Consider the following 17,594-nt stretch of genomic DNA (forward strand, 5'->3'; position numbering starts at 1 on the left):
TTAAAGCACATAAACACTCTAAGAAATTATTTCTACGTCCACTGCTTTCCATGCACTTTCTCTCTTCTGTGCTTCCTTTTCTCTTTTGTTTTTATATCACTCCCCTTTCCATGCCTTTCCATGTTTCTCTTTGGGACACCTTCAATGATTCCAAAAAAGGCACTCTCAGTATTCAACCAGTTGGCTGCAACTTGTATTTCCCTTGTCCATTCACTGGCGGTTTTGTTGTTTGCTCACTAACACCTCCATTTTGTGTCTGCAACTCTTTTCAGGTGACTTTAAATTTTAAATGGAAATTATTTGTTGAAGATTAAATGAATACACCTGAAAAGCAAATCCATTAAGAAATATTGTTGTGGCTTTTAGGTTAAAGCACATGACATTTACAATACAGCACCAAAAAACAGAGTTTTATTGAAGCAATTAAAAAAAAAAAAACATGAGGGATTTAATAGAACAAACAAGCATTGGTGCAAAGCCAATACGTCTGATCTTAACAACATGGAGCGTGGTTATTTTTGTATTTTATTTATTTTCTAAGCATATACATAAAAACGAAAAAACTAGTATTTTGTTGCCTCAACAGAAGAGCTATGTACTTCCAATAAAAATGCCCAATTTGAAAAAACACCAACACATATAATTTTAATATAGTATTACAGTGTTCATTTGCAGGCAGGTGAACTAAGAACAGTTGTACAAACCTTATTAATATTTAATGCTCATCACAGAAAGAGATTATTCTTATAGCCTCAAAGAAAATTCACACTTGTTTTTGGATAACTGTAACATGACAGCAGTGTTTAAAGAGACAGGGGTGACTAAGAATAATAAGGTAGATGTTGGAGAGAAAAGCATTGGTAGTAGTAAATAATGACCCGTCAGCGCTAGGATCGAAGTGCACTTCCTTTTAGATAGATGTCTGCTGAAATGAAGCACAGCGCCATCACTCACAGTGCAAGAGAGCAAATGGCTGAAGTGTCCTGACCAACTGTACTATGTTGAAATCTGTGGTGGGTGTAGGCAAAAAATGAAAGGCAGTTAAACATATCACTGAATTGGAGAGGACCAAAAGCCCCACTATGTATGTAAATACATATGAATTTTTTATTGCTGAAGTTTTTCAGTTAAACCAAGCTATTGAGATGGCTGAGCTATCTCTAAACCGGACATAAGAAAGGGCCGAAGCAGCGAAAAAAGCATATAAATCCTGCCTACCTGGGTCCTTCGTTGTCCTAGGGAACTGAAACCAGGACGATGTCTTGACAAAATGATACAATTGAGTCTTGGCATATGTGCTGTGCATGTATGATAGATAAGGGCAACAAGGGAACCCATCTAGGACCATGGGTAAGCTTATGCTTAAAGAACAGTGCCCCAAAGACCATAGATATATATAAAAAACATTAAAAACAATGTGATGGCGCAAGTAAGAAAGATCCTTCTATTTCTCAAAAGGATCGAAACGTCGTTGACTAGTTCTATGAACCCAATTTGATTGGGCATGAGAATAAAATAGGCAGCGTTGTTATTACTTAATTCTTCTATATACTATTGAATACGTTGATCATTTGCTGTATTTGTGCATTGATTGAGATATCTATGGTCTTGTGCCTATATCATGTGCACTCTGATTTGTACTCACACAGAGTACAGAAACAACTAAACATGGAAATACAAGCGACTTGCACAAGGTAAAGTTACAAGAATGAAACTAAATTCATTCACATTCTCTTCAACTTAACTTTAATAGCTGTCTAGCAATAAAAAAGCAATTAAAGTAACATTTCAATGTAGCGAGAATCTTTGTCTTCATCACCAGCGATGACTAAAATGCAAGTCTTGACATCCTCAAAAAAAAATAAAAAAAAAATAATATATATATATATATATATATATATATATATATATATATATATATATATATATAATATATATATATATATATATATATATATATATATATATATATATATATATATTACCTACTGGCAGTCGCCAGTAGGTATATATAGTTAGGATTTTTTTGAATAGGGATTTCTGAAAATTCTATGTTGAATAACTTTTGCGTTGATGGACGGAATTGGCTGAAATTTTCAGGAAAATGGCACATTTTGTTTCTGAGCGTCCCCTGAAAGTTTGGGGGGGGGGGGGGGTTTGTTGAGCGGGGGCCGAGAAAAAAGGGGGGTCCCAAAACGTGTTTTTAACATTGAGTTTTCCATAGGACGGTTGGACTCACTTTTAGCTCGAACGGCTCAATGGATTTCCACAAAAATTGGCAAAATTGTAGGGACTGGTAGCCCGATGTGCCTTTGCTATGTCTCAAGATATATGCTCCAGTATATATTGGGCTACATTGGGCTATATATATGTTAGAGCCCAAATGTAGCCCAATGTAGCCCAATGTAGCCCAAAGATGGCCACCAGAGACAAAAAAAAACAAATGTAGCCCAAATATCAGCCAGATGTAGCCCAACTATAGCCCAATGACCGAATGTCCCAGAGTGTTCTAAAGAACAACTAGAACGCTAACAGTCTTACCTATGACAAAAGTATGGCACACCTGAAGTCATCTTGATTGGAATAAAGTGGTAACACTTAATACATTTAATTTGAAAAGGAACAAAATGAGGGGTTTCATTTTGCCATAGAAATGTTATAGAACTATATATATATATATATATATATATATATATATATAGTTAGGATTTTTTTGAATAGGGATTTCTGAAAATTCTATGTTGAATAACTTTTGCGTTGATGGACGGAATTGGCTGAAATTTTCAGGAAAATGGCACATTTTGTTTCTGAGCGTCCCCTGAGAGTTTGGGGGGGTTTCGTCAAGCGGGGGCCAAGACAAAAAGGGGGGTCCCAAAACGTGTTTTTAACATTGAGTTTTCCATAGGGCGGTTGGACTCACTTTTAGCTCGAACGGCTGAATGGATTTCTATTAAACTTGGCAAAATTGTAGAGACTGTTTGCCTGATGTGCCTTTGCTAGGTCTCAAGATATGTGCTCCAGTGGATTTGGAGAAATTAACGTTCAAAAAAATATATATATCTGTGACAGCGTCCCGGTTGTTGTGTTGTGTGGGTGATGTAAGTACCAACATGTAGGTACCAATGAAGAGTCTAAAATTCAATGTACACCGTCTCCTCTGTAGATATTTTGTATGTTCTAATATGGGTTATTTAAATGTAAATGTGTGGAAAAGCACTTCATGCTTTAAAGCAAAATTGTATTTTTGAACTGATTGTTCTTTCCTCTTAGTCCTCCTCTTTGTTTTTTTTTCCCCACACTCTTCTTCAGCATGATAGTTGATAAATTCGTTCCCTCAAAAAATGTATATACATAAAAAAATTATATTAAATACATATAAAATATATTTTTCCTTTAAAAGAAGAATACATTTTACAGCTTTTGATATTTGCTATCAAAAAACCATTGAAATTCACTGAAAAAGCCATAGGTTATAGACCATATATAGTTAGGAATTAGCATTTACAAAACCTTGAAAATTCACTGAAAAAACCATAGGTTATAGACCATATATAGTTAGGAATTAGAATTTACAAAACCTTATTTTACTCACACAAAACCATTGAAATTCGCATATATAGTTAGTTGCACTAACTATATATCGCGCACCCGCAATCCAATGCTGATCATGTCACATATTACATCACTGATGACATCTCAAATGACATCACTGATGACATCTCAAATGACATCACTGATGACATCACTGATGACAACATCCAGTGACTGTATGTTTCTGTAAAGTTAAAATATGTCTTACATATTGAAGAATGAGTGGATGTATAAGTGTCTGGATGAAGGATTTAGTAGGTGCATGACTGACTGTATGAGTGAGTGATTAAATGTGTCTCACTGAGTGCATGGGTTAGTGACTAAACTGTCTTAATTTGTGCATCATTATGTCTGTTGTTCTGTAAACTGCTGCATGTGTTGATCAGTAGCTATATGAGTAACTATATGGGTTATTGATCGGTTGCCCAAGTATTTGTATGGGAGACTGAGTGTGTGTGTGGGTGGCTGGGAGGTGTATGACTCTGTGCATAGATGTGTGAGCAGTTGATTCACTAGATGTATGGGTTCAAAAGTGCATGTGGAAACAGCTGTATGGGCGGTTGACTGTGTGCATGAGTGTATTGGTGAGTGAATGGATATCTCAGTGCTACATGTCAAAGTAAGTACATATGTAAAACATAGTACATGTGAGAGTTGACATATATAAATAACTGTGCATAAGAGCCAGTGAATGTGTGAGTGGCTGTATGGATCATTGTGAACTTGTATCAGGGATTGTATAAGAGAGTAAATATGTGTTAGTATATGTTTGAATAAGTAAGGTGTGTATAACTGTATAGTTGAGGAAATGGAGGTGTGATTGATTCTTTGCATGACTGAGTGGTAGGTGTGTGAGTAAATCCATGGATGAGTGACAGTCTGTGAGTGTCTGTTTACACTGAGTGTATCTAAGGTTATATTAGAGTCTGAAGAGGTTCATCGTATTATCACATGAATGATGTCATCAGTGATGTGATCAGTAATGTCAAATGAGATGTCATCAGTGATGTCATCAGTGATGTCATTTGAGATGTCATCAGTGATGTCATCAGTGATGTCATCAGTGATGTCATTTGAGATGTCATCAGTGATGTCATCAGTGATGTCATCAGTGATGTCATTTGAGATGTCATCAGTGATGTCACTGACCATGTCATGAATGATGTAATATGTGACATGATCAGCAGTGGATTGCGGGTGCGCGATATATAGTTAGTGCAACTAACTATATATGCGAATTTCAATGGTTTTGTGTGAGTAAAATAAGGTTTTGTAAATGCTAATTCCTAACTATATATGGTCTATAACCTATGGTTTTTTCAGTGAATATATATATATATATATATATATATATATATATACACACACACATTTATTTGCCAAGCTTCATATATCCCGTAGTAGTCATTAGATTAGATTTTGAAGTAGATATGAAGGTTAAAAACAGATTCCAGGGTAATTTTCTAACTCCAGAAACCGCTTGTTAACTTTTCCTTGTCCCAAAAAGTATAACTAATGTTAGATCCTGTATGACAATGCCCTATCTCACGATTTTTGCATGTTAAGCCCAATCGGACTAAGTGTGTCAGGAAAGGCATGTTCTACACAGCTCTAAGGGCCGGATTACGAGGCCAGACTCATGGGGATGTGGCAGTGGCGTTCTCCCAACATCCAATTACAACAGGGCGGTTGGGCCACCACAGCCACCAGGGAACCACCGTTCCCTGGCGGTGTTGCAGCGGTTAGGAGTTAGTAGCTCCACAATCCCACCAAGCATTTTACAAGTTTTCTGTCCAATGGCTGTGTCATGGAGGTTCCTCCTCTATAACACAGTGGCGGAGAGGAAACAAAGGGGGCCATGCAGGGTCCCCTCTGCCACCTCCCCATGGGGATGCACACAGGGTAGCACAACATGTGCCCCCCTCCACTCCCGGTGTGCATACACCCAGGTTCCTGCACAGCATGGATTTTTCAGTCCATGCTGTGCAAGAAATGTTTTTGGGGTTCCGATTGCGGTGCCGATTTTTAGAGTCACTGTCATGTGAACGCCAAAAACCAGCCTGCCAGACAGGCGGAAACTCCTAATCTGGCAGGCGGTCTGACCACGGCTTTCTGCCAAAGTCTTAATCGGGCCGCAAATTCTGTTGGCAGACACAATATGATGATGGACAGAGTGCTGAATTTTTTCAGACCCTCCACCCCCAAGTCATGGATCAGAATTGAATCCATAATCGTTCTTCTGCTCACTAAGACATCCCAGTTTGGACCCTGCCATATGCAAAACAAGGAAGAAATCCCTTCAAGACAGAACCCTCACCAATGCACACAGCACCAAAGAGCTCTTCTCCATCATCAAGTAATTCATCAACACCCTGCAGCGAAACAGATGTCCCACCCTCCCAAGACCTCGGCAATGGACTCAGCACCTTCTTCCACCACAAGATCAAGATGATCTACGACAACTTCGACAACCAAGATGACCCCCCCCCCGCACCAGCTCCCCCCAATGCAACGGCACCCAACAGACCCTGCTCAAATGGATCCCGCTCACAACAGAAAACACCTAAAAGATCATGGAAACCATCCACTTCAGGGCACCCTGAGACCCCTGCCCACACCACATCTTCCACAGAGCCGTCTCGGCCATCGCACCCGAAATAAGTCAGACAATCGACTGCTCCTTCGGGACTGCCACCTTCCCCGACGACTGAAAACACGCCTAAGTCAACCCCCTTCTGAAGAAACCCTCCATGGACTTGATGGACCTCAAGAATTTCAGGCCCATCTCCCTGCTTTCCTTCGCAGTCCAGGTCATCGAAAATGCCATCAACACCCAGCTAACAAACTTCATCGAAGCTAACCACGTCCTGGACATCTCCCAATCTGAATTACGAAGCAACCACAGCACCGAGATCATCCTACTCGCTGCCACTAACAACATCCGCTCCCTCCTCGACCAGGACGAAACGGCAACCCTCATCCTCCTGGACCTCTCTGTTGCAGTCAAAACCGTCTCCCACTGCACCCTAGCCACCAGACTCCACAACACTGGCAACTGCTGCAAGGCCCTCTACTGTATTAGCTCCTTCCTCACTGGCAGAACTCAATGGGTCAGACTACCTCTCAGAACAAACAGAGACCAACTTGGAGTGCCCCAGGGCTCCTCCCTCAGCCCCACCCTTTTCAACTTCTACATGGCACTCCTCGCAACAATCATCCAGAACCGTGGGCTCATCTCCTTTGCAGACGACACCCAGCCAATCCTCTCCCTCACCAACAAATCCAACATCACCAGACATAACTTCCAAGAAGGGATGAAAGCCATCACCACCTGGATGGAGATTAGCTGCTTGGAACGAATCCAAAAAGACAAAAGTCCTCATCCTTGGCACCACCCGCTCCACATGGAACAACTCCTGGTGGCCCTCTGCCTTTGAAAATCTCCCAACCCCAACCGACCACACATGGAACCACAATATCATACTAGGCTTGTCGCTCAAACTGAACCACCAGTTCAATGCAGTCTCCTCAACCTGCTTCAACATCCTCTGCATGCTTTGAAAAACTTTCAGATGGATCCCAACCGAAACCAGAAAAACTGCCATGCATGCATTCAGCAGCCTCATGGACCACGGCAACGCTCGCTATGCCAGAATCAATAAGAAACTCCTTCGAAAACTCCAGACTGTAAAGAACGCTGCAGCGAGACTGATCCTCGACACCCCCCTCGCAGTCAGATCCCCAACACCTCTGCGATCTCAACTGCCTTCCAGTCGAAAGAAGAATAACCTTCAACCTCCTCATCCATGCATATAAGGGCCTTCACAACACCAGACCCGCATACCCGAACAACCAACTCTCCTTTCACGCACCCAAAAGACATCTCAGATCGGCCCATCTCTCGCTGGCCACCGTCCCACGTATCAGCAAGACTAGAACCGGATGAAAGTCCTTCTCCTACCTCACAGCCAAAACCTGGAACCCCCTCCCCCTCCGCATCCTGCAATCACCCACACTGCCCCAGTTCAGGAAGGACCTCAAGACCTGGCTTTTTAGATGACCCCAGCACTCAACTTGAAGAACCGGGTTTTAGAACCCAGCGGCGCCAGGGGCACGCCCAAAGTCTTCGGATTCACCTGTCTTGGTATACAGAGACACAGAATACTTCTGGATGGCGTCAAAGATCAAATTTATTAGCTGCAGCTAGTAACAGTAATCCCAGCAATACAACACGGTGTACAACTCAGGAGACTGCTCAACTTTCGTAGAGCAAGGCATCACTTTTTATCCACATTTGGCTCGTTATAAATGCACACCCACTGCGACAAATACTGACGAATGAAATACATTTTCCCACGCATTATCACATCATAAATGCTCGATTTACATTGTACCAACCCACAAGTTAATAGGAATGTCCCAAATTCAATTTCTACAGACCGGACAAACCCATAATTGAAAGCACTATCCATGTAATGAAAAGTCATAAGAAAAGGAAACAGTTCAGATGCTGAATAGGATAAGATATGTAAAAGGGCACTAAAGTTAACGATATCCTGAACATTGATTGGCAAACGATCAGCCAGAGAAATTGGCTTCGCAAAGGGTCCGTTTCAGGTGACGGGGTCAGCGTCCTGCAGTTCACTCACAAGTCAGAAAAGGCCTAGTTAATACGTACATGAACAACGAAGCCCATGCAACATTGTTCGTTCGGTTACCTCCACGGGGCTACGTGAGGGCAACACAAGAAGGGATGAAAGCCATCACCACCTGGATGGAGAATAGCTGCTTGGAACGAATCCAAAAAGACAAAAGTCCTCATCCTTGGCACCACCCGCTCCACATGGAACAACTCCTGGTGGCCCTCTGCCTTTGAAAATCTCCCAACCCCAACCGACCACACATGGAACCACAATATCATACTAGGCTTGTCGCTCAAACTGAACCACCAGATCAATGCAGTCTCCTCAACCTGCTTCAACATCATCCGCATGCTTTGAAAAACTTTCAGATGGATCCCAACCGAAACCAGAAAAACTGCCATGCATGCATTCAGCAGCCTCATGGACCACGGCAACGCTCGCTATGCCAGAATCAATAAGAAACTCCTTCGAAAACTCCAGACTGTAAAGAACGCTGCAGCGAGACTGATCCTCGACACCCCCCTCGCAGTCAGATCCCCAACACCTCTGCGATCTCAACTGCCTTCCAGTCGAAAGAAGAATAACCTTCAACCTCCTCATCCATGCATATAAGGGCCTTCACAACACCAGACCCGCATACCCGAACAACCAACTCTCCTTTCACGCACCCAAAAGACATCTCAGATCAGCCCATCTCTCGCTGGCCACCGTCCCACGTATCAGCAAGACTAGAACCGGATGAAAGTCCTTCTCCTACCTCACAGCCAAAACCTGGAACCCCCTCCCCCTCCGCATCCTGCAATCACCCACACTGCCCCAGTTCAGGAAGGACCTCAAGACCTGGCTTTTTAGATGACCCCAGCACTCAACTTGAAGAACCGGGTTTTAGAACCCAGCGGCGCCAGGGGCACGCCCAAAGTCTTCGGATTCACCTGTCTTGGTATACAGAGACACAGAATACTTCTGGATGGCGTCAAAGATCAAATTTATTAGCTGCAGCTAGTAACAGTAATCCCAGCAATACAACACGGTGTACAACTCAGGAGACTGCTCAACTTTCGTAGAGCAAGGCATCACTTTTTATCCACATTTGGCTCATTATAAATGCACACCCACTGCGACAAATACTGACGAATGAAATACATTTTCCCACGCATTATCACATCATAAATGCTCGATTTACATTGTACCAACCCACAAGTTAATAGGAATGTCCCAAATTCAATTTCTACAGACCGGACAAACCCATAATTGAAGGCACTATCCATGTAATGAAAAGTCATAAGAAAAGGAAACAGTTCAGATGCTGAATAGGATAAGATATGTAAAAGGGCACTAAAGTTAACGATATCCTGAACATTGATTGGCAAACGATCAGCCAGAGAAATTGGCTTCGCAAAGGGTCTGTTTCAGGTGACGGGGTCAGCGTCCTGCAGTTCACTCACAAGTCAGAAAAGGCCTAGTTAATACGTACATGAACAACGAAGCCCATGCAACATTGTTCGTTCAGTTACCTCCACGGGGCTACGTGAGGGCAACACAAAATGGCGTCACGAACAACTCAAACAAAATGGAGTCCGGTTCAAGAATCACAGAACCTCAGACCTCCTTTTGCCATTACGTAGGCAATAACCTAAACTCATGTCAATCTGAATCCAGGTCTATATCTATTCTCATCAGGTCATCAAGGTGTTGCTGTAGCATCATCTTATTATCCTTCACTTCTCCCGGGACAAGTCTTCTCACACACTTCGTAGCACAAAGACTACACATGACGGGACCACACTGGATGCACAAACCACACAAGAAAAGGATAGCTAAAGCCATACCAAGGAACATCAGAATATTCCATCCCCATCTGGACAACAGTCCCCAAATCCATCCAGTCAATGACCAGTTCCCTTCGTCTACATGTATAGACTCAGCGGACTTATATAACTTCATGATGGCTTGGTACACTGTCGGGGCATTATCTGGTATGAAAACACAGCAACTAGACCCAATCAATTTACATACCCCACCTCTATCTGCTAATATAATGTCTAAAACTATACGGTTTTGTAAAGTCATGAGACGATCCGCCTGAAGCTCAGCTGTAATAAATGTAAATGTACTGGTATTTATAGAGCGCACAGCTACTTCCCTGAGGTAGTGTCCCGGCGCTGTCCGTATACCGCTTAGGAACCCTTCCTGGTTTTCCCTGTGAGTGTCCACTCCTGGGCACCCCCAGAGTGAAACCAGGCAACCCAGCGCTTTTGGGGCCGTTGTGGAGATTAAGCAAGCTATTGCCCAGAGTTGCAGAGTGGGACCCATGATTAGAATAGGCACCGAGGCGAGAATTAGCAGGTCCGAGGAAATTGAGCCCAAGACTCGCCAAGGCGGGTATTGAACCCTGGTCCCGGGCCAGACCTCTGCATCAGGGTCTGCCGTTCTAACCATTTGAATGAATGGTTGGAGGTATTGCACTCTGCTGTCCAACTAAACCACTTGCACGGTACGTGTGCTGCACTAGATTGGTGCCTGCTGGACTCCAAAAGAACAATGAATATGGCCTGGGATCACTAGATCACCAGGACTCTAGTGCGCACTTACTAAATGAATTTTTCCAAATTTTTCAAATTGACACTAACCATTTGAGCCACACTTCTCCACCTGAGCTAAGAGCACCTGCAGTTTCATTTATAGTGGCCTCAACCACTCTCGTAAGCTGTCGAATATTCTTACTATTGGCCATAGGACCCCAAAAGGGCACGAAACCCTTGAAGAAATCTCCAGCTTCTTGTGCGACAGTATCTTTCGCATCAATGACACCTCTACCATATCTTGTCTTATGCTAATTGAAAGCAGCAGTGTATGTAGGGGGAAGCAAAAATGCCACATAACATGTACCTGAAAAATCAGTTGGCAACCATGTATAGGCTCTATTGTGACAAACAAAATATGTGCCTTTAGCTGGCACAAACGGTGGAGAATTCTGGAATGCAAAGACATAGGTGTGAACACACACACTCTTACCAAGCTGAGCTCTCGGATTCTGACCATTACCTTGCAGACAAAGATAACCTCAGTGGGGTACAATCCAAATAGGGGGGAGACCTTTTTCGTCTCTCCTTCTCTGTCAGACTAATGCTATATCCAGTCTTGTTCCAACCAGTATATGCTCGTACTTCATCCTTAGGGATAGCATTATACGCATCGATATCTCTGATCATATCTACTATTCCCTGTATCAAGGCATTATTACTCGCATTATCTTTGACGGAACGTAAAGGAGATGCTTCATTCGCATAAATAAACATTGCTTGGAGTGCCCACACTGACCCATTAGGCGAAAAAGGCAAAACCAAATATGGCATTCCCTTATCTGTCGTATGCGGCATAAGACCACATACCCAGCAGTACGTTGCATTTACTACTAGCTGATGCTGATGCAACAACTGTATAAATGAATTGTTAACAAATTCTGATCTTCGTGTCTGCTCATGTTCAGGCAAAGTGTGAAACTCATACGAAGGAACAGTAGAAAAAGAAAAAGTAGGTTGGGACGTAGGTACAGGCGTCTGTTGTGTAACATAGACAATCCAACCCACACAAGCCAATGTAATATTCAAAAGCATCAAGAAACACAATATTACGAACCAATGTACACATTTTCATTTTAAAATCAATTCTCTGAACACTTTTCTCAGATATAAAAGACTCCATTATCTAACGTGCTGCTCGCGGCTATTACCTTCTTCACTTAAGTGTGCGTCAAGATCGTGCTAACGACCATGAACCACAGACCTTTCGTCAATAGTCTCTTGTCTGAAAAAGGTGTAACTCACAACAAAAATTCAAATTTTATTTGTCCATTTATGTGTCCTTTCTCGGTCTTAGGTTGTAGCGCTCTCTGCCAGGCACAGTTTGCTCTTGAAAAAGTGTTTCCGGATCCGTTGTATCCAATCTTAGATGTGGTGGCACAGCAGCTTGCAAAATTTCATCGTCCACACGTTCTGACTGAGTCCATTCCAAATGTGCGTCACTAAAAGGTACAAATCTAGGAATTCTTTCACATTCAGAATCAGCTATACCTCCCCGCACCCACTTGTCATACGGTAAGGGCAATGGAACCTTTTTACAATGGGCACCATGTACCCAATTCTTTTTACCAGCTACTCTAACTGCAGTTCGAGTTGACAATAACACTAAATACGGTCCAGTCCACCTTGGCTCCAAGTTCTTAGTTTGCTGGAAGTTTTTAGTAAGAACATAATCACCAGGTTGAATTGTGTGGCCTGGATCCGCAGTCGCTGTCGGTAAGCTGTCATAGACCTGTTGGTGGAGAACACGTAATTTAGCAGTCAAGTCATGTAAGTAATCCACCAACATAGGGTACTCGATATCACTGTATTTCTTAGGCCTTGGCACACCCCAAACATTGGCCGGACAACCAAAAACAATTTCATATGGGCTAAGTCCCACACGGGAATGTACTGTCGTCCTTGTTGACAAAAGGGCCAATGGCAAGGCGTCTGGCCATGTAAGACCAGTGCTCGCTTGTATTTTAGCTAACTTCAATTTCAGAGTGCCATTATAGCATTCAACAAGTCCAGCGGACTGGGGGTGATTCGCAGCATGAAATTTCTGATTGATACCCAAACCCGCACACACTTTCTTCATGATCTGGCCCACGAATTCACTCCCATTGTCGCTCCATACCATTCTCGGCAAACCATACCTAGGGAAATACTCTTTGAGCAAAACTTTGGCTCTAGACAAGGCAGTATTATCCTTTAGGGGGTAGGCCTCTATACATCTGGAAAAGGCACAAACGACCACAAGGACATACTTTAAATTATTGCATCTCTCCGTGTGAATGTAATCTAGCTGTATCCCTTCAAACGGATACGTTGGGGGAGCAAAATGACCAGCTGGAGTTGGATTTCCCTTTCCAGGATTATACATCCGACAAATCATACAATGCTTCACCAAATTCTCAGCACATTTAGGTATTCCAGCATTCTGCCATACTGGAGCCAACAACTTGCATATCACTTTCGAACTAATGCGAGCCAATCCATGAGCCATAGTGACCACCGGGAGCACATACGCATCAGGCAACAACCATCGCTGGTGCTCCGACAACTCAACCCAACAACCTGTCGAATCAAACATTCCCGTAGTTTCTCTCCACACACTCACTTCTTTTTCCGTAGCTTCGGCCTGAATCAACTTCACACTTTCTATTGTGTCTTCACACATTCCACCAGCCATAACCCATCTAGCAGGGCCTGCAACATACATTCGACTCGTTACATCCTTCGCCGTTTCTTTCGCAACTTCATCCGCAAACGCATTCCCTCGACCCACATCATCCACAACCTTTCTATGCGCACTACACTTCACAATTGCAATCTGTTTTGGCAAAGTAAGTGATTCAAGAAGTTCATTCACCAATTGTCCATGCTGAATTTTCGTACCATGAGAAGTAAGAAATCCTCTCTCACCACAAACGGCCAAAGCCTACCCATAGAGTACCATCAGCATTCGAAAGAGGAGTATCTTTAAAATCAACTCTAGCCTTCGTTTCCTCCTCTGTCCGGAGAACACAATCATGCTGTTCTTGATCATCTGTCTCTACACAAATCTGTAACAGCGTAGCTGGATTCAACACATTGCACCTTTTGATGTGCACATGGCTAGCCAAAAGCGTCAACTCATATCCTGACAGACGCGCACTAGTAAGGTGCTGGGTCTTTGTCCTATTCAATAAAGTATCCCCTGCATGTGGGACCATCACAATCAACGTATTATCCAATACCAAACCAGCAGACTGTCGAATAGAAACAGCCGTTGCCGCTGTAGCTCTCAGACAACTCAGCAACGCTCTAGCTACCGGATCTAACGTAGCTGAAAAATACGCACATGGGCGCTGCTTGTCTCCAAATTGTTGCGTCAACACTGACAATGCACAACCTTCTCTCTCGTGTACATACAGTGTAAAAGGTTTACTGTAGTCCGGGGTACCCAATACCGGAGCAGAACACAATACAATGCGTCACGTAATTCAGAAAAACTTTTCTGACATTCGTCAGACCAAGGGAGCGAATACGGAGTATCTTTAAAAGAGTCAGTGCCAACAGAGGTTTTGCTAACAAGGAAAAATTCGGGATCCATTGTCTACAATATGAGGTGATACCTAAAAAGGCACGCACTTCTCTCTCTGTGCATGGCACAGTCATTTAAGCAATCGCTTGAATTCGTTCTGGGGTCAATCGTCTTCCCTCCTTCGACAAGTGATGACCTAAGTAGGTTACTTCTTGTTGGCAATACTGTAACTTTAAAGGTGACACTTTATGATTAGGCTCTGGGGTTTTAGGTTTAAACCTATAATAACTGATAAAACCCCACTGAAAGAAAAATAGCCCTCATCGGTGAAAGCATATAAACACTGAAAAAACACCTGGACAACCACAAACTAAATGCAATTCAAAGAAAGGAAAAAGAGAGTGAAAGTCATTTATTTCTTCCTGAAGGGGTCAATACGATGTAACTTTGTTATACAAGTAGCAGTAAGAAAGACTGGCTAACATTATTCTGCTTGAGGTTTGTTCTTTAGTGATTCCACTAAAATATTGTTTCTTCTTCCTTTTACTTTTTCAGTTTTGTGGCCTTTGGTCTGAAGATGCAGGGTTTAGTTTCATGTTTTAGGTCTAGTTTAATTATTTGATAAACTATAGAGAATCAGGAAATATCAAACTCATATTTGATATTTTGGCTGCATTTGATTCTTTCATAAAAATCTTTCCTAATATGTGTCATGATATTTACCCACAGAGAATGGGTAAAAACCCTTAATACATCAGACCATAGTTTCTAGTGGGTCAGTATTGATAGTAGGTGAATTGCCAACACCTCAGGCTTTAAACATTCAATGTAAGGTATAGTGACAAGTATATATACCACCAAGCATCTGGGATAGTGGTAAAAACATGACACCAGACTTTTGGAAAACATGGAACGCAGTGTCACTTGTAATGCTCTGCAAAAAAGGTTCTTTCCAAGTTCAACAAAGATTGGAGTGATATTGTTTGTATTTGCAGTGATTCAGCTGCGTATATAAAAAAGTTGTGTGATGACCTGTCAAAATTGACACCCGAGCTGAAGTGATTTCCTGTAGTAGATCCTTGCCACTTGTTAGATGGTATGCTGAAAGCATCTTTACAATCTTAAGAGTTAATGAGGGATGCTCTTGACTTTTTAGTCCATTCTGGTGCACTGGTTTCTAATGCACAGGAATTAAAACGCAAATATTTATCATTTCGTGCTTTATGTGGCATCAAAGAAAGAGTCATCCCAACTGTGTCCCTTAGCTGATGGTTCTCAGCCCCATGGGCTAAGAATGCTGAGAGGGCCTTTTCACAGAAGTTTAAACATGGGAAGGAAAGAGCAATCGCACATGACCCAAAGACTCACTGAAGAAGTATTGTATGGTGTACTACAGTAAGATTAATTTGCAAAAATCTATTTGGACCTCATATACACTATAAGTACACTGTCTATATATCATGTTCTTTCAGTGCAGAAAGCAAGCAACAATAAAAGCAAAATGTTCCATAAACACCGGAAAAACACTTTTCCTGTTGTTTTTAGTGGCGCGAAAATGTGTAACCACTGATAACAACTGTTTTTTAAGATATTGAAAAAACCCCACCAGAATTTACCAAAAATAGAAACTGAAAACAGGAAAGCCTATTTATGATGAAGGTCAGACAAATGTCGTAACAAAGTAAGAGTAGCTTCTTTACAAATCTCTTCGTCATCAGCAGCAACCAGCAGATCATCAACATACTGTATAAGAGTAGCACCAGAAGGCAACACAAAACTATCAAGCTGAGTTTTCAACGCCTGACTATAGATGGAGGGACTTTCACAATAACCTTGAGGAGCTCTCTTAAACCGGAAGCTGCGACCTCCTAAAGAGAAGCCGAAAATATCTCTACTTTCCTCAGCAATCGGAATGCTAAAGAAAGCATTCTTCAAATCGATAACTGAAAACCAAGCAGCTGAAGCAGGGATCAGAGTCAACAAAGCAGTTATATCCGGGACAACAGGAAACTGTGGCACAACAATCTTATTAACTTCTCGAAGATCGATCACAAACCGATACACAGGTGGCTGAGAAGCATCAGTACGCTTAAGGACAGGCAAAACAGGACTATTACACACATTACCTCTCGTTTCTTCAACTTCACCCTTCTCAACCAAATCATAAATAATCGCTAAAGGAGCTCTCTCACCATCGCTAGATATTTTATATTGGGGAATACGAGGTAGCCTAGCATTTGACTTAAGGGTGACAACATAGGGTGGAATCTGCAAGAGACCAACATCATTGGGACCTGTAGCCCAAAGTGTATCAGGAAGAGAACGCAATTCCAGGTGAAGGCAATCTTTAGACAAATACATCTGGGAAATCACTTTCTTACCCATCGTAAGATGTACTCCCGAAGGAGAGCAATGTAATGTTGCGTGCAATCTTTTCAGCAAGTCCAAACCCAACAGATTCTCATCAGAACCAGTCGTTAGAATAAGAGGATCTTCCAATTCACAAGGACCAATAGAAAGGGGCAAAGCATTAGAAACCGGGTTATAAACTGGGGCGCCAGAAAATCCTACTGAAACGTTGGTCAAGCCAGACAAAGGTGCGCCAGGAAGTTTAGAGTGCATAATAGAACTCTTTGTCGCACCAGTATCCAAAAGAAAAGGTTCTGCCACACCTAATGTAATCACTTCAACATAAGGTCCACTCTGGTCTACTGGAACTGGCACTGCTTCCTCTCTTTGCCCATGGCTGTCCTAATTATCATTATAACCAGCACTCTCACTCTCGACATAATAATCATCAGTGTAGTACTGGGCAGACTGAACAGTCGGAACATTCTGTCTGTCAAAACAATTCGTAGAATTCTGAGGGGGAAAGGAACGCTCATTCCGGGGAAACACACCACGTCCCCTACCCCTAAGAACTTGTTGGAAACCACCACGACCTCTCTGACCAGATATACCATTCGCACGCTGTAACAAAATCGGACAACTAATTTTGAAGTGACCTTCTTCTCTGCAATAAGCACACTGATTAGGTTCTGGCGGTAATCGCGGAGCGAAATACTCGGGCTTCTGTAACAATCTCTGAAACTGTGAGGATTGCTGAAACTGAGGCTGATTCGAACGAGGCGGATAAGCTTGCTGCAAAAGAACTTTCGTCTTTAGGTCTCTAGTCTTCTTCTCTACTTTATCCTTCCCATCTTTATCCCTTTTCTCATAATATTGTGCAGTAGCCAATATCTGGGCCGACGAATAAACAGCCCATGAACT

General features: G+C 42.4%; 1 protein-coding gene across 14 annotated transcripts in view; it reads left to right on the plus strand.

Moving 5' to 3' along the window:
- ODF2L (outer dense fiber of sperm tails 2 like) overlaps positions 1-17,594 on the plus strand; it is a 362,023-nt gene that overhangs the window by 190,401 nt on the left and 154,028 nt on the right. The gene's annotated exons all lie outside the window — the stretch shown is intronic.

Source organism: Lissotriton helveticus, chromosome 1_1 (assembly GCF_964261635.1).
Source record: "Lissotriton helveticus chromosome 1_1, aLisHel1.1, whole genome shotgun sequence".
NCBI lineage: Eukaryota > Metazoa > Chordata > Amphibia > Caudata > Salamandridae > Lissotriton > Lissotriton helveticus.